The following is a 13,673-nucleotide window of genomic DNA, read 5'->3' on the forward strand; positions in this document are numbered from 1 at the left end:
TTGGAACTCATTCGTGTTGAGTTTTGGATTTGTTGATAACGAGAGAGTAGGTTCGATACCGTCGACACCCAATTCACTGCACCCACAAAAGGTAATATTCGAGCCTTTCTGTTTTCTCCTCTTTTATTCATAGTGTCGTATTGAAAATCACGCTTTAGGCTCGCAGTGGTATTTAATTGTGCTCACAAAATTCTGATAAAGATGTCTTTAAAAAATTATGTTATTAGGAACTCATTTTATGTTCGAGAGGACACGAAGCTGCAGTAGTAACTTTAATTATTCGAGTTTATAATTTTTGTATGAATCTGGATATATGCTCCTAGCTATGTTTGCTATATTTTCTTACACACTTTAGAACTTGTGCGATATGGCTGTTGTGTTTCTTTCTCATTACCCACTGTAGATGTACTGGTTTAAGGTTACCTCTAGATATTCATATATCTGCCATTGCTTTGGATGAAATTTTAAAAATCTAAATTTGTGCTTCCGTATGTGCTTAGTTTAAGTCAGTAATATGAAAGCCCTACTCTACAAGTTATGAATCTGCCATGCCATGTTAAAATAAGTGACTCTTCCTCTTATTATGAGTAGTAGTAATTGTTTGGGCTTGTATAAAATACAACAAAATGTAGACAACACGTTAGAGTTACTTTGCGTTTTACTAGATCGATATTTAACCCTGAAGTTGAACATATGGTGTGTTGATGTTCTTGCACTAAAAGTCTTACCTACGCACTAATCTCTCTGTTAATAAAAGTACACATCTTGCTTGGCAAATGTAAGTATAGCTTAGGGAGCGAGAATCGAGATTAGATGTATTGTTTTACTCATCCCCGCACTAAAAAATGAGGGAAAAAAACTCTACTGTTAAGTATTAATGTACTCAAAGTACTTAGATATTTTAATCATTCATAGGACTTGAATGTCTCGTTTGTAAAATAGATTGAGACGAGAGAGTATGTCTTCATCTATTGTGTTCTATGCTTTAATACTTCTTGGAATTGCTGTTTAAATGTCTAAACTCTTTCATGCTTTATGGATGCTTGTTCTAAAGAACTTCTTGTATGAACCGAATGTGCATATGATTCGCTCTGTTTTTTTTCCCGCATTTTGTTACTGTTTTAAGAATCACATTTTTCTAATTCTTTTCATCTTTTCCTTTTGTTTACATGAATACCGGAGCCGAAGAATCTCGGGTTGAGACTCGACGTCACCGCAAGATCTGAACATGCATCCACTATACCACTCATATCTCTCGTTCTTTCTCGAAACTCATCCGAACAGAAAAAAATGAAGAGGAGCGAAAGGAAATGACAAACATTCGAATATACTCTTCCATTAGTTGATTATTATGAACATCATACTTGCTAGCTTTTATTTTTCTCTTTAGTTGTTACCATGGATACTTGTTGGTTTGTTTTGGTGATTTGTTTGAAGCTTGAGGCATTATGAAGTTAACTGAACTCAGGTCTAGACATCTAGGGAAACACCTAGTTATTAATCAAGTCATTTGGCATATAGGATCATCACTGCTAGATAATATTGTCACGACCCAACCCCGTGGGCCATGACTAGTGCCCGACCTAGACACTCATATACGTACCTGTTGGATGTAGTCAAACTGAATCTATGAACAATATGGAAACTCGCAAAAGAACTCCAAGGTTCATAACGTCGTCATGTATATATATATATCCAGATATACTGTCCCCTGAGGAGTCACAACTAATCAAATCATAAAATGATACGCAAGCCGACGAGGCTGCCACTACAGACGAACATCATATCATATGCAAGCCGACAAGGCTGCCATTACAGACGAACATATCCATAGCACATCGTATAGACACAACTGAACAGAACTTATACACAACCCACACATATGTCTACAGACCTCTAAGAATATCGATAGCGAAATATGACGGGACAGGGCCCCGTCGTACCCCTGGGTAAACATATATATATACACCATAAGATCTGTACCAAAAGTCTAGGCTCCGGAACAACGAAGCTCTCCAAGACAGCTGAGTAGAAATCCTATGCTGAAGGGTCACCAAACCGACTATCTGTACCTGCAGGTATGAAACGCAGCCCCTCGAAGAAAGGAGGGGGGGGGGGGGGGTCAGTACGGAATATGTACTGAGTATATAAAGCATGAAATACAATAAAGATGATCATAACTGAAATAGAGATTACCAGAAACAAGTATGACTTTTAAAATATCAATACACTTGCCTTATGAAATGAAAATCATGCATATCAATATCATATATCATATCCGGCCCATTATGGGACTCGGTGAATAAGGTCGCCACATACCATCCTTGGCGCCATAATCACATCATAACACCATCACGTCATCACATCATAACACCATCATATACATACATATATATATATATACCGTACCCGGCCCTCTAGTGAGGGACTCGGTGAACAATGCAGTGAAACTGTGCACGAAAACGTATCCTGGCCCGGGACTCAGTGAAAGATATATTGAGGCATGCACAAGCAGAGTAGTGAGCAATCATATGCAAACTAAATCATATCTGAGACTCGATAGAATAATCAAAATGAACCATCATATGAAAATCAAGACAATAACCAAGTACCCTTCGAATGTCACAATGGATTATATCAAAATAGAACATTAGGAATCATAGACACGTATCAAGACATCATGAAGAAAGTTCTGGAAATCAAAGACATTAGCCATCCTAGTGGCTCTAAGAATAGGAATTTCCTTGAAGTTATACATATGTCGTCTGTTTGTTTCATAAAGATCATGCCAAAAAGAAAGAAGGGTTAGCTTTACATACCTGTTACAGGTTAACCGTAACCAAGGTCGCTTCGTCGCCCCTTTAGCCTATTTAATATGAAAGTAACGCTATCGTTAGTAAACTATACTTTCTAGCTTATAAATCTATAGGAATCATCCTTTAATTCATGCTTTCTTGATTAGGATTTTCATTAGTTAAGAACTTAACGAAAATCAGGCAGCATTTCCCCTATATAACTTGTCTAACCCGAACTTCCAATTAACCTCCTATTATCACAGCAATACCAACAATGATAGTAATAGAAATATTCATATAAAATCCTTACAATCCAGCCCATAAACAACTCAAATAACTCAATAACCTTTCTTAACCCTTTTCCAATCCAAATCATTAACGTTCAAGATTATACACCAAACCGACCAATATACGCTTCGTATACGATACGTTATACACTTCTTCCTTCCGAATTTAGAAGCGACATCAACGACGACACGACAACAACACGAACAACAACGTATGAACATAAACCACACTTTGAATCTTTTCAACTCAACAATTCCATATAACGACTACAACTCCTAATATCAACGATTTTATGCAATTTCTTATTTCCAATTTCATCCAATCCAATTTTAATCCTTCCATTACAACACCATTAATACAATTATACCATAAAATGAGAAAATCTTACCTTAATTTAATCGGAGAAAATTCTACACTTATTTGCTCCAATTTCACTATTTCTTCTTTCTCAATTCAATACCCAATGTTGCTATCACCTCCTTGAACTTGCAATTCACCTTGGAACTTAATCAAAACAAGAAACATTTTTTTTTTCCATTCAACCATGGTTGGCCGAGAGCAGCCATGGAAATGTTCTCTCTCTCTCTCTCTCTTTTTTTTTGCTTCAAATTATGAAATGAAAATGATGACTAAACTTAGTCAATAATGTGCTATTTATGGGCTGCCCATTTTTCCTACACGTGTCCATCATAGTGACTCACCATTTTTTTTTGTTTTCCTTTTTTTTTTTAATTAAAAGTGGGTAGGCCCACAAGATATAATTAACTTAATTAATCACTAATCCCTACTTAATAATCTAATCATAATTAATTAGTCCCTAATCTCCAAAATATTTCTACACTAAATAAAATTTATAAGCAATTCGTGTACTAATTAAGATTGAGAATTAAAAATTCCTATTTCATATCAAAAAATAATCCCGTCCTTAACTTATGTCGACTAGCTTGCGAATAGGAGCGGAAATAGCTTCATTTCTGTTATCCCAAGGTATTCAGAAAGATTTTATATTGTTTTTCCTATGCCAAAAAGTAGCTATAAGCTAAGAAATGAATTTTTTTCTCTAATCTAGCTCATTTCATGGGATATTTTATGTATCCAAATGATTTCATAACATTTAGATTTTCAAAGAGTCCAAATGATTCCTTTAAATTTGGGTTTGAGCTTCTGTCTGTGTTAAAAATTTTGATATCTTAACGTTTTCCATGTTCTCAGTTTTCCTTAATGTCAAAGGCATTAAAGTCAGATTTTTCTATTTAATAGAGTAAGTCAACTATTGAAAATTGTTATTTAGTTCTAAACTCATTTTTACCAACTTTAAGTCCAAACCTTTTCTGTAAGTAAATGTCTTTATCTAGTCTAATAACAGATTCAACTTTTTCTTGCTTCGGAAAATGACGCTTTCAAACTTTTTCTCATTTTTTTTCAAGTATCCAACTTGAGAGTCTAGTCTTTAAATTTAAAAAAGCTGAGTTTTCCAAACACCGTGCAATTTTACTACTTAATTTCAACAAAATTCATTAGCACTTGTGTTTTAATTACATTTTTTAAAGCTTAGTTAATTCACCTAAGTTTGATCGGTAACCGTAATTAACGGATTCTAATGGATGCCTAAGACCTTCCCATTAGGATATTTAGAACCCGTACCTTGAATTTATTAGGATAGTAAGACCTTTAAGATTAGAGTTTATTTTAGGCATTTACTTAGTCAAAATAGGTGTCGTAATTCATCGTTAAAATAATTAGGTGGCGACTCCTTAAGTTAAATAATTAGGAATCACCAATATGTTATACTCCGCTTTGACTCGGTTAAAATGGGGTATAACAGCTTGGCGACTCCACTGGAGAGAATTTAGGTTCTTAACCATAACAAACCTAGGTTAATTAAGTTATTGTGCCTCTTATGTGATTTTTTTAAAAATTTTATGCGATAATTTTTGTTATTTGCTTTAACTATTTCTTTTATGTGAATTCTTTTAATTATGTGCTACTACTCTCTTTAAAACTGTCATTCCGCTCATATTTTCTCCAATTACGGAAAATTCACACTATCACACGTGCATGCGAGGTGTGTTTTGTGCACCTGCAAGTTTCCTTCAAAATCCCAAAATTTAGGAGAGAGTTGACATATGCACGGGGTGTCCGAATTTTCGTGTGACCGCGTAGCCTTCTCACCCAAGTAGTCCACTCGGGAACCTTGTGTCTAGTAAGTCAAATCTTAGAAAACTTAGGATAGAGCTATGCCACCAATTCCATTTAAGTCATGCATGCATAAACCTTAGGTGGGTCGGTCCTTGGTATCGACTCTACAATTAGGAAGCAAACCAAATTGTCGATGGATTTCATAGCCCAACGGCCAACAAGCAAATTATGTCTAACGTGATAATGATAGAAGGATCCAAGACTAATCATGACATGCCGAGTTTGGAAATCATTTTTTTCTTTTTGTAGGATGGATTTCGTCCCCTAGATTAAAATAGTCAGTGGCGTTCCAAGAAAGCTGAGGATATGGTGGGAAGATTTGGACTTTGGTAGTAGACTAGCTGTTACGAGGAGATTGAGGTTCCTCACTTCACTGTTCCAAATCACTCCCGACAAACATGTGATTAAAGCATTACTTCAATTTTGGGACCCAAATCGAGTTGTCTTCAAATTTAAGGACTTTGAACTCACACCCACATTGGAAGAAATTAGTTATTTCACTAATTTGAAATACCAAGGGAGAGGTTAGATTATCCCACACAGTCAATCAGGGAAGAAATTTCTCTTCTACTTGGGGTTGAACAACACTAAGGAACTTCGATGCTTCGAGAATAACTGGGTCTCTTTGGATTACTTATATGAGAGATACGGTCGTCAAGATGGTCACAAGCTGTTCAAGAAGGAATTCTTATGCACTCCCTCCCATTGGCAAGTTTGGCGTTCCATTGTATTTACTGTTGCCTTACTTGGAACTTTGGTATTCTCGCGTGAACATGGGAAAATCAGTACTTGCATATGTTCCGTGGCTCGAGCACTTCTTGAAGTAGTTGACGGCGCGCAACTCACCTTGCTTCCCATGATTTTAGCAGAAATACTTCGAGCTTTAGGAAAGTGTAAAAGAGGTGAAACAAATTTCTTTGAGAGTTGCAATCTTCTCCCATAGTTGTGGCCAATGGAGCATTTTTACCAACGTCCAAATATGGCAGACATATGCTTCAGTGAATCAAACAAAATTGACAGTTTCTATGAAAGAATGAAACTGTTTGTATCTCCAGTTGGCACTAATGATTTGTACGAGTCCTTGATCTCCCGCACTGGTGATCAAATCCAATGGAAATACCCACTGCTATCACGGACCACGGCCTAGATAAGATGTAGAAGACTTTACTATATCGAGCTTATTAGGTTGAAGGGCCTCCAACCATATGCTCCAGTACGCGTACTCCGACAGTTCGGCTAAGATCAAGTAATCTCTTTCCGAGCTAATATGAGTGGTTCGGAAATCCTCTTTGGGCCAGAATTCAGAGTTCCTAGAGCTGGCCAGATTCTTGATGAATGGAATAATATTAACCCAATAAGTATTGGGGTTGGACCGGCAAGGGGTATTCTAAAATATCAGGCATGGCTTCAAGAAGACTATGGTAACATAGACCCTAGCCCAGCAGGCGAACCAAGTTTCGAGGATATTGTAAAGACAATTTGGATACGACATTCTCTCTTGGGGACCATGGTTGTCACTCCCGAGATGTAGGCTCAAATGGCAAATATAATGCAGTATTTGGGAAATGTGGGAGCAGGGCCTAGCAATGACGGGGCATCATCTTCATTTCCGCCGCCAGCGTGATCAAGTGTAAAAGATCTAGGCCAAGTCTTAGGATTGTCTTTACATTATGTCATCTTTTATGTATTTCAGTTTATTGTCTCACCAATGTACTCACTTTTGTTTTTTCAATGAAACTTGTCCTTTTATTTCCAAACTCAAGTGTCTCAATTTAATGGCTTGGATCGCTCTATCATAATCTCGAATATTTGGCGTTAGGCCTACCTCTGGCACAAAAGAGGTCCCCTGCATAAAATATCGCGCTATGATTGCTAGATTTCTCTTTTACTATATGATTTGTTTGCTATGTAATATATTTTTCTTTCAACATGATTTTTCAAATGTTAACATTATTTTGTTAAAGTAGCAATCATTCACACTATACTAACATAGTTTTCTTCATTTTTTAAGGTTTTCTTTTATTTTGATTATTTCCCCAAAGGTTGATTCGTCTTGACTGCGAACTGGCGGATCACCCATACTTCACAAGATCAGAAGCACGAGCATCCAACAATATTAATGATTCAGGTGCATCTGAGCAGACTGGCTTGGGACTTATCACCGTCCGAGAGACGAACCTGAGACTTCGGAGGGAAGAAATGCTGATGAACTCATCGCCCAATTGATGAAACAAATGGCCAACATGCAAAGTGAAATTGAGCGACTTCGAAACCTCACCAACGTATCCATTACCCTTAACACCCCTCCCCATGAACAGAGGACAAATGCGACTATCCCACTATCCTTTTTGCCTGTTGACTCGCCCACCCCTCAACCTTTTCCCTCAAACCCTTCACTTCACCATCAATCTAAGCGCTACTAATTCACCCACTATCCCACAACAAGCTAACCTACAGCAAACCATCTCACAACAAACTAACCTACAACAAGCCATCCCACAACCAACTAACCCACAACATGCCATCCCATAACAAACTAACCCCAACAAGCCAACCCACAACAAGTTAACTTGCAACAAGACAATCCGTTACCCTTCACCACTCCATATGTTTCTCAACCTTCAGTTATCCAAACTATGCCACTTAACCAGACCACCCCACTTACCCAAAGCTACCAAGCAACCCAACACATACCGCTGGCATACTCCGCTAACCATAACACGTAGTATGTGCCATCAGTATATGTAGCGGAAGCTCAAACTTTTACTACCTCATTGCAAACCAAGCCGTATCCAGAGGCTGATCCTTATGAGGAGATAGAAACGGAAGTAAGGGCAAAAGCGGACGAGAATGTTGCAAAGGAGATTCATAATCTGAAGGAAGCATTTAAAAGCATCCAAAGCCATAAGGGATGTGAAGGACTTGAATACGAAGATCTATGTATTCATACCGATATTGAGTTGTCTACTGGATATAAGGTGCCAAAATTCGATATGTTTGATGGAAAAAGAAATCCGCAGGCTCATTTGAGGTCGTACTGTGATAAGCTTGTTGGAATTGGGAAAGATCAAGCCATTAGGATGAAGCTGTTTATAAGGAGCTTGACAGGAGAAGCCCTTGATTAGTACACATGCCAAGATCCGCAGAAATGGCGTAGTTGGGGAGAGATGGCGCAAGAATTCATGGATAGATTCAGGTTTAACACTGAGACTGTCCCAGGCAGATTCTATTTGAAGAAGTTAGAAAGGAAGTAAACAGAAACTTTCAGAGAGTATGCTATGCGGTGGAGAGCAGAAGCTACAAAGGTCCAACCTCCGATGGCGGAAAGTGAGATGACGACGCTCTTTATACAATCTCTAAAAGATGCAACGTACTATGAAAGGTTGATAAGTGTCATCGGGATTTTTTTTTCTGAAGTTATTAGGATGAGAGATTTCATAGAAGAAGGTATCAAGACGGGAAGAATCACAAATTTGGCAGCCCTGCAAACAACAAGCAAGGAAATTCAATCAGATTCAATTGGGGGAGCAACTAAGAAGAAGACGGACGGAGTGTCCGCGGTCATGACCATCCAGGAGCGTAGACCAAACCAGATGTTAACCTACCAATACCCTTCATCCCAGCCTTCATATTACAGCCAATACGCCCAAGTCCCTCAGCCTTATTACCAACCTCCACCCGTTCCCTATCATGTTTATCACACCCACCCAATGTATTGTCCACCTCAAGCACCTGCCTATCAAAGCCCATCACAATACCAACCAACCTACCCGCCTCAAACCCAATACCAACCACAAAACCGTCCATAAAATGTACCTAAGCCTCGCCTAAACTTTGAAAGAAATCCAACCAAAACTTATACACCATTAGCCGAACCCTTAGCCCAATTATATGAAAGGTTGAGAACCGCATGGATACTCCGACTAATTCAAGGAAGAGTTCCTAACCCCCTTCCAGGATGGTATGATGGGACTAAGCATTGTGCGTATCACTCAGGAGTTACCGGACACGATACTAAAAATTGCCTTACTCTCAAAGATAAAATTGAGGCGTTGATCAAAGAAGGAGTCATCCAGCTTAAAGGAGCTCCCCCGAATATAAAAAAAAACCCTCTACCTAATCATGGTGATCCTAATGTGAACATGATCACTATTGATGAAGACTGTAACTTGGAAGGGACTATTGTACCGGTAAAAAAAAAAAGATTAAATCATCAGCCTTTATTTCTCCCATAATCACTGTCCAAATGAGAGCTCCAATTGAAGTGGAAGTGCTCATTCTGAGTCCTAGGATCACAACGTTAGTTGCTCAAGCACCTTCTTTCAATACCAAAATAGTTCCTTGGAATTACTCGTCTAATGAAAGGAACAAAGGAAAGGCAAAAGTTGTTGTAGAAACTGTTGCTGCTGGAATAACAATATTTGGGCAGTGTTATGCCCCCGAAGAGGTAGCACGAGGAGCACCGAGTGAGGAAAATAACCAAAAGAAGGCTGTGACTGAGGCTGAAGTAGAAGAATTCTGGAGGAAAATGCCAATTAAGGAATATTCTGTTGTAGAACAACTAAAGAAAACACCAACCCAAATTTCTTTGTTGTCATTGTTGATGAATTCTGGAACCCATAGGAGCGCTTTAGTAAAGCTACTAAATGAAGCTTATGTTCCAGCCGAGACCTCTAGCGAGAAATTTTCAGCCATGGTTGGAGAAGTCCTAGAAGCCCACAAAGTCTCTTTTCATGATGATGAGTTGCCGCCTGAAGGTTTGGGTCACAACAAGGCATTGAACATTACAGTCAAAGGCAGAGATAAATTCATTTCTAAAGTGTTGATTGATGGGGGTTCGACTCTTCACATATGTCCTTTCACTACTCTCCGAGCTTTAGGAATTGATGTCGGGAAACTTCATGACAGTAACGTGAGGGTTAAAGGTTTTGATGGAGCTCAAAGGGGTGTCATTGGAGAAATGGACTTAGCTCTGGAAATTGGACCCATGGAGTTTATGGTGGAATTCCAAGTGATGGATATATCTACTAGTTACAACTTGCTGATAGGAAGGCCATGGATCCACATAACGGGTGCAGTCATTTCTACCCTGCACCAAAATTTGAAATTTGTCTGGAATCATCAGGAAATCGTGATTCATGGAGAAGGAAACAATTCAATCTTTTGGTCTTGGATATGATCCCACTCCTGAAGAAATCTTATTGACTAGTCTAAAAAGAAAAGGTGACATTCCCTTGCCAAAGCCTGTCCCTCTCCTGAATCAGTCATTTTCCAGGGAGTCTGTCACCAAAGTATCGGAGGAAGTTGCTGAGGATAACCTCGTGGAAGGTCTCAAGAATCTATTCATTGCTGAGGAAGAAGTTGAATGCAATGTGATTCTAGATGATTGCACCGAAACTCCAACTATCTGGGATGCTGAGCCGGGAGATGCTTTGAACAATTGGGCTTGTACCCCATCCCCGGTTCTCCGGGAGTCTTGGTAGATGATTGTATTAGTATTTAATGAAACAACGCGATTCAAAATTGATGCCTGAATCGTGTTTATGCTTTTGTTGTGTTTTGTCTCCACCTTTTGAAAGCTTAAATTCCAAATCCAAACTATGCTTTTCTACTTTTAATTTTTAATTTCATTTTCATTTAATTAATTTCTCTTTTCTTTTTTCAGCAATCAAACTAGTAAATCTGCTGATAATGTGAATGTGACATGTAATGAAATAAGCGAACCAATCCTAAATGCGGAACAAAACTCTGAAGAATATGAAGAGGACATGCAACCTGAAGAGTTAACTAAAGATTTTGAACATTTCGAGAATAAGCCAAAACCAAATTTGGATGAAACAGAGACCATAAACTTGGGAGATTCAGAAACAATGAGGGAAACAAGAATTAGCGTCCATTTAACTCCGTCACAAAGGGAAGAACTGATCAACCTTTTCAGAAACCAAATGTGGACGTGTTCTCTTAGTCTTATGATGATATGTTAGGTCTAAGCACAGACATTGTTTTGCATAAGTTTCCCATTGATCCATCTTGTCCTCCGGTAAAACAGAAGAAAAGAAATATTAAGCCTGATTTGAGTTTAAAAGTCAAGGAAGAAGTCTCCAATCAATTTAACGCCAAGGTCATTCGAGCTACAAGGTATCCCACTTTGCTAGCCAATATCGTGCCTGTACCAAAGAAGGATGGCAAAGTCAGGGTATGCGTGGATTATCAGGATCTCAACAAGGCTAGCCCGAAGGATGATTTCCCTCTTCCAAATATTCACATACTTATTGATAACTGTGCGAAGCATGAGCTGCAGTCATTCGTTGATTTCTTCGCAGGCTACCACAAAATTCTGATGAATGAAGAAGATGCTGAGAAAATGGCATTTATCACACCTTGGGGAGTATACTATTATCGAGTGATGCCTTTTGGACTCAAGAACGCAAATGCCCCCTATATGAGAGCAATGACTACCATTTTTCATGACATGATCCATAAGGATATTGAAGTCTATGTGGACGATATTATCATTAAGTCACGAAAGAGTTCAGATCACTTGACGGATTTGAAGAAGTTCTTTGACAGGTTAAGGCGATACAATTTGAAATTAAATCCCATAAAGTGTGAATTTGGTGTTCCTGCTGGGAAGCTGTTAGGTTTTATTGTGAGTGGGAGGGGCATAGAATTGGATCCTTCGAAGATAAAGGCTATTCAAGACTTGCCTGCCCCAAAGAGTCGAAAGGAGGTGATGAGTTTCCTTGGTCGTCTTAACTACATTAGTCGGTTCATAGCACAATCAACAGTAATATGTAAGCCAATAATCAAGTTATTGAAAAAAGATGCTGCTACCAAATGGACGGAAGATTGCCAACGAGCTTTTGATATAATCAAAGAGTATTTGTCTAATCCGCCTGTTTTGGTGCCTCCAGATTCCGGAAGACCTTTGTTATTATATTTATCTGTGTCAGTGAATGCATTTGGATGCATGTTGGGACAACATGATGAAACAGGAAAGAAGGAGCAAGCAATATGCTATTTGAGCAAGAAGTTCACGCCTTATGAGGCCCGGTATACTTTGTTGGAATGCACCTGTTGTGCCTTGACTTGGGTTGCACAAAATTTGAGACATTACCTGTCTGCATATACTACTTATCTCATCTAAAGGATGGATCTACTCAAGTATATCTTTCAGAAGCCTATGCCTACTGGGAAGTTAGCCAAATGGCAAATTTTGCTAAGTGAGTTCGATATTGTATATGTTACCCAAAAGGCTGTCAAAGGGCAGGCAATAGTGGATCATCTTGCTAAAAATCCCGTACATGAAGAATACATGCCTCTTAAGACTTATTTCCCGGATGAAGAGGTGTTATTTGTCGGAGAAGATATCTCAGAGGAATGTCTAGGGTGGAAAATGTTCTTTGATGGGGCTTCAAACTCCAAAGGAGTTGGCGTGGGAGCAGTCTTAGTTTCGGAGTCAGGCCAGCATTATCCAATTTCAGCAGAGCTCAGGTTTCCGTGCATCAACAATATGGCAGAGTATGAGGCTTGTATTCATGGACTCCGAATGGCCGTTGATTTGAACATACAAGAATTATTGGTTATAGGTGACTCTGACTTATTGGTTCATCATGTACAAGGCAAATGTACCACTAAGAATGTGAAGATACTTCTGTGAAAGATTTGTGTAAGAGATTTATCAAGATTGAATTCAAACATGTCCCAAGGGCTCAAAATGAGTTCGCTGATGCTTTGGCAACCTTGTCCTCTATGATTCAGCACCCGAACAAGAATTACATAGATCATATCAAGGTGAATGTGCAAGATTAGCAATCCTATTGTTTCTATATAGATGAAGAACCGGATGGATAACCTTGGTACTATGACATTAAGAAGTATCTCAAGGCAAGAGACTATCCAGAAGGCATAACCAGTGTTCAGAAGAGAACACTTCGAAGATTAGCAAACCACTTTTTCCTAAATGGAGAAATCCTTTATTGGAGGACTCCAGATTTAGGATTGTTAAGGTGTGTTGATGCCAAAGAGGCGGTCAAGTTGATTGAAGAAGTACATGGCGGTACATGCGAGCCTCATATGAATGGTTTCACTCTGGCTAAGAAAATTCTATGAGTTGGCTATTTCTGGATGACTATGGAAACAGACTGCATTCGTTTTGTGCAAAAATATCACCGATGTCAGATCCACGGTGATTTGATTCGAGTCCCACTAAATGAGTTAAATGTGACGAGGTCTCCTTGGCCATTTGCAGCTTGGAGCATGGATGTCATTAGTCCTATCGAGCCGGCCGCGTCAAATGGACATAGGTTCATTTTGGTAGCCATCGACTACTTCAAAAAATGGGTAGAAGCATCTTAATACAAGTCAGTGACGAAGAAGGTAGTGATAGAC

At 38.8% G+C, this 13,673-nt stretch overlaps 1 long non-coding RNA gene across 1 annotated transcript; it reads right to left on the reverse strand.

The window, feature by feature from the left end:
* Positions 1-1,680: 1,680 nt before the first annotated feature.
* On the reverse strand, positions 1,681-3,678 carry LOC132603838 (uncharacterized). Its single transcript, XR_009568551.1, has 3 exons — positions 3,472-3,678; positions 2,820-2,866; positions 1,681-2,072 (listed from the first exon to the last, which is right to left on the reverse strand). It is a non-coding gene; the product is annotated as an uncharacterized LOC132603838 (long non-coding RNA).
* Between the last annotated feature and the right edge of the window lie 9,995 nt (positions 3,679-13,673).

This window comes from Lycium barbarum, chromosome 7, assembly GCF_019175385.1.
Source record: "Lycium barbarum isolate Lr01 chromosome 7, ASM1917538v2, whole genome shotgun sequence".
In the NCBI taxonomy this organism is placed as follows: domain Eukaryota; kingdom Viridiplantae; phylum Streptophyta; class Magnoliopsida; order Solanales; family Solanaceae; genus Lycium; species Lycium barbarum.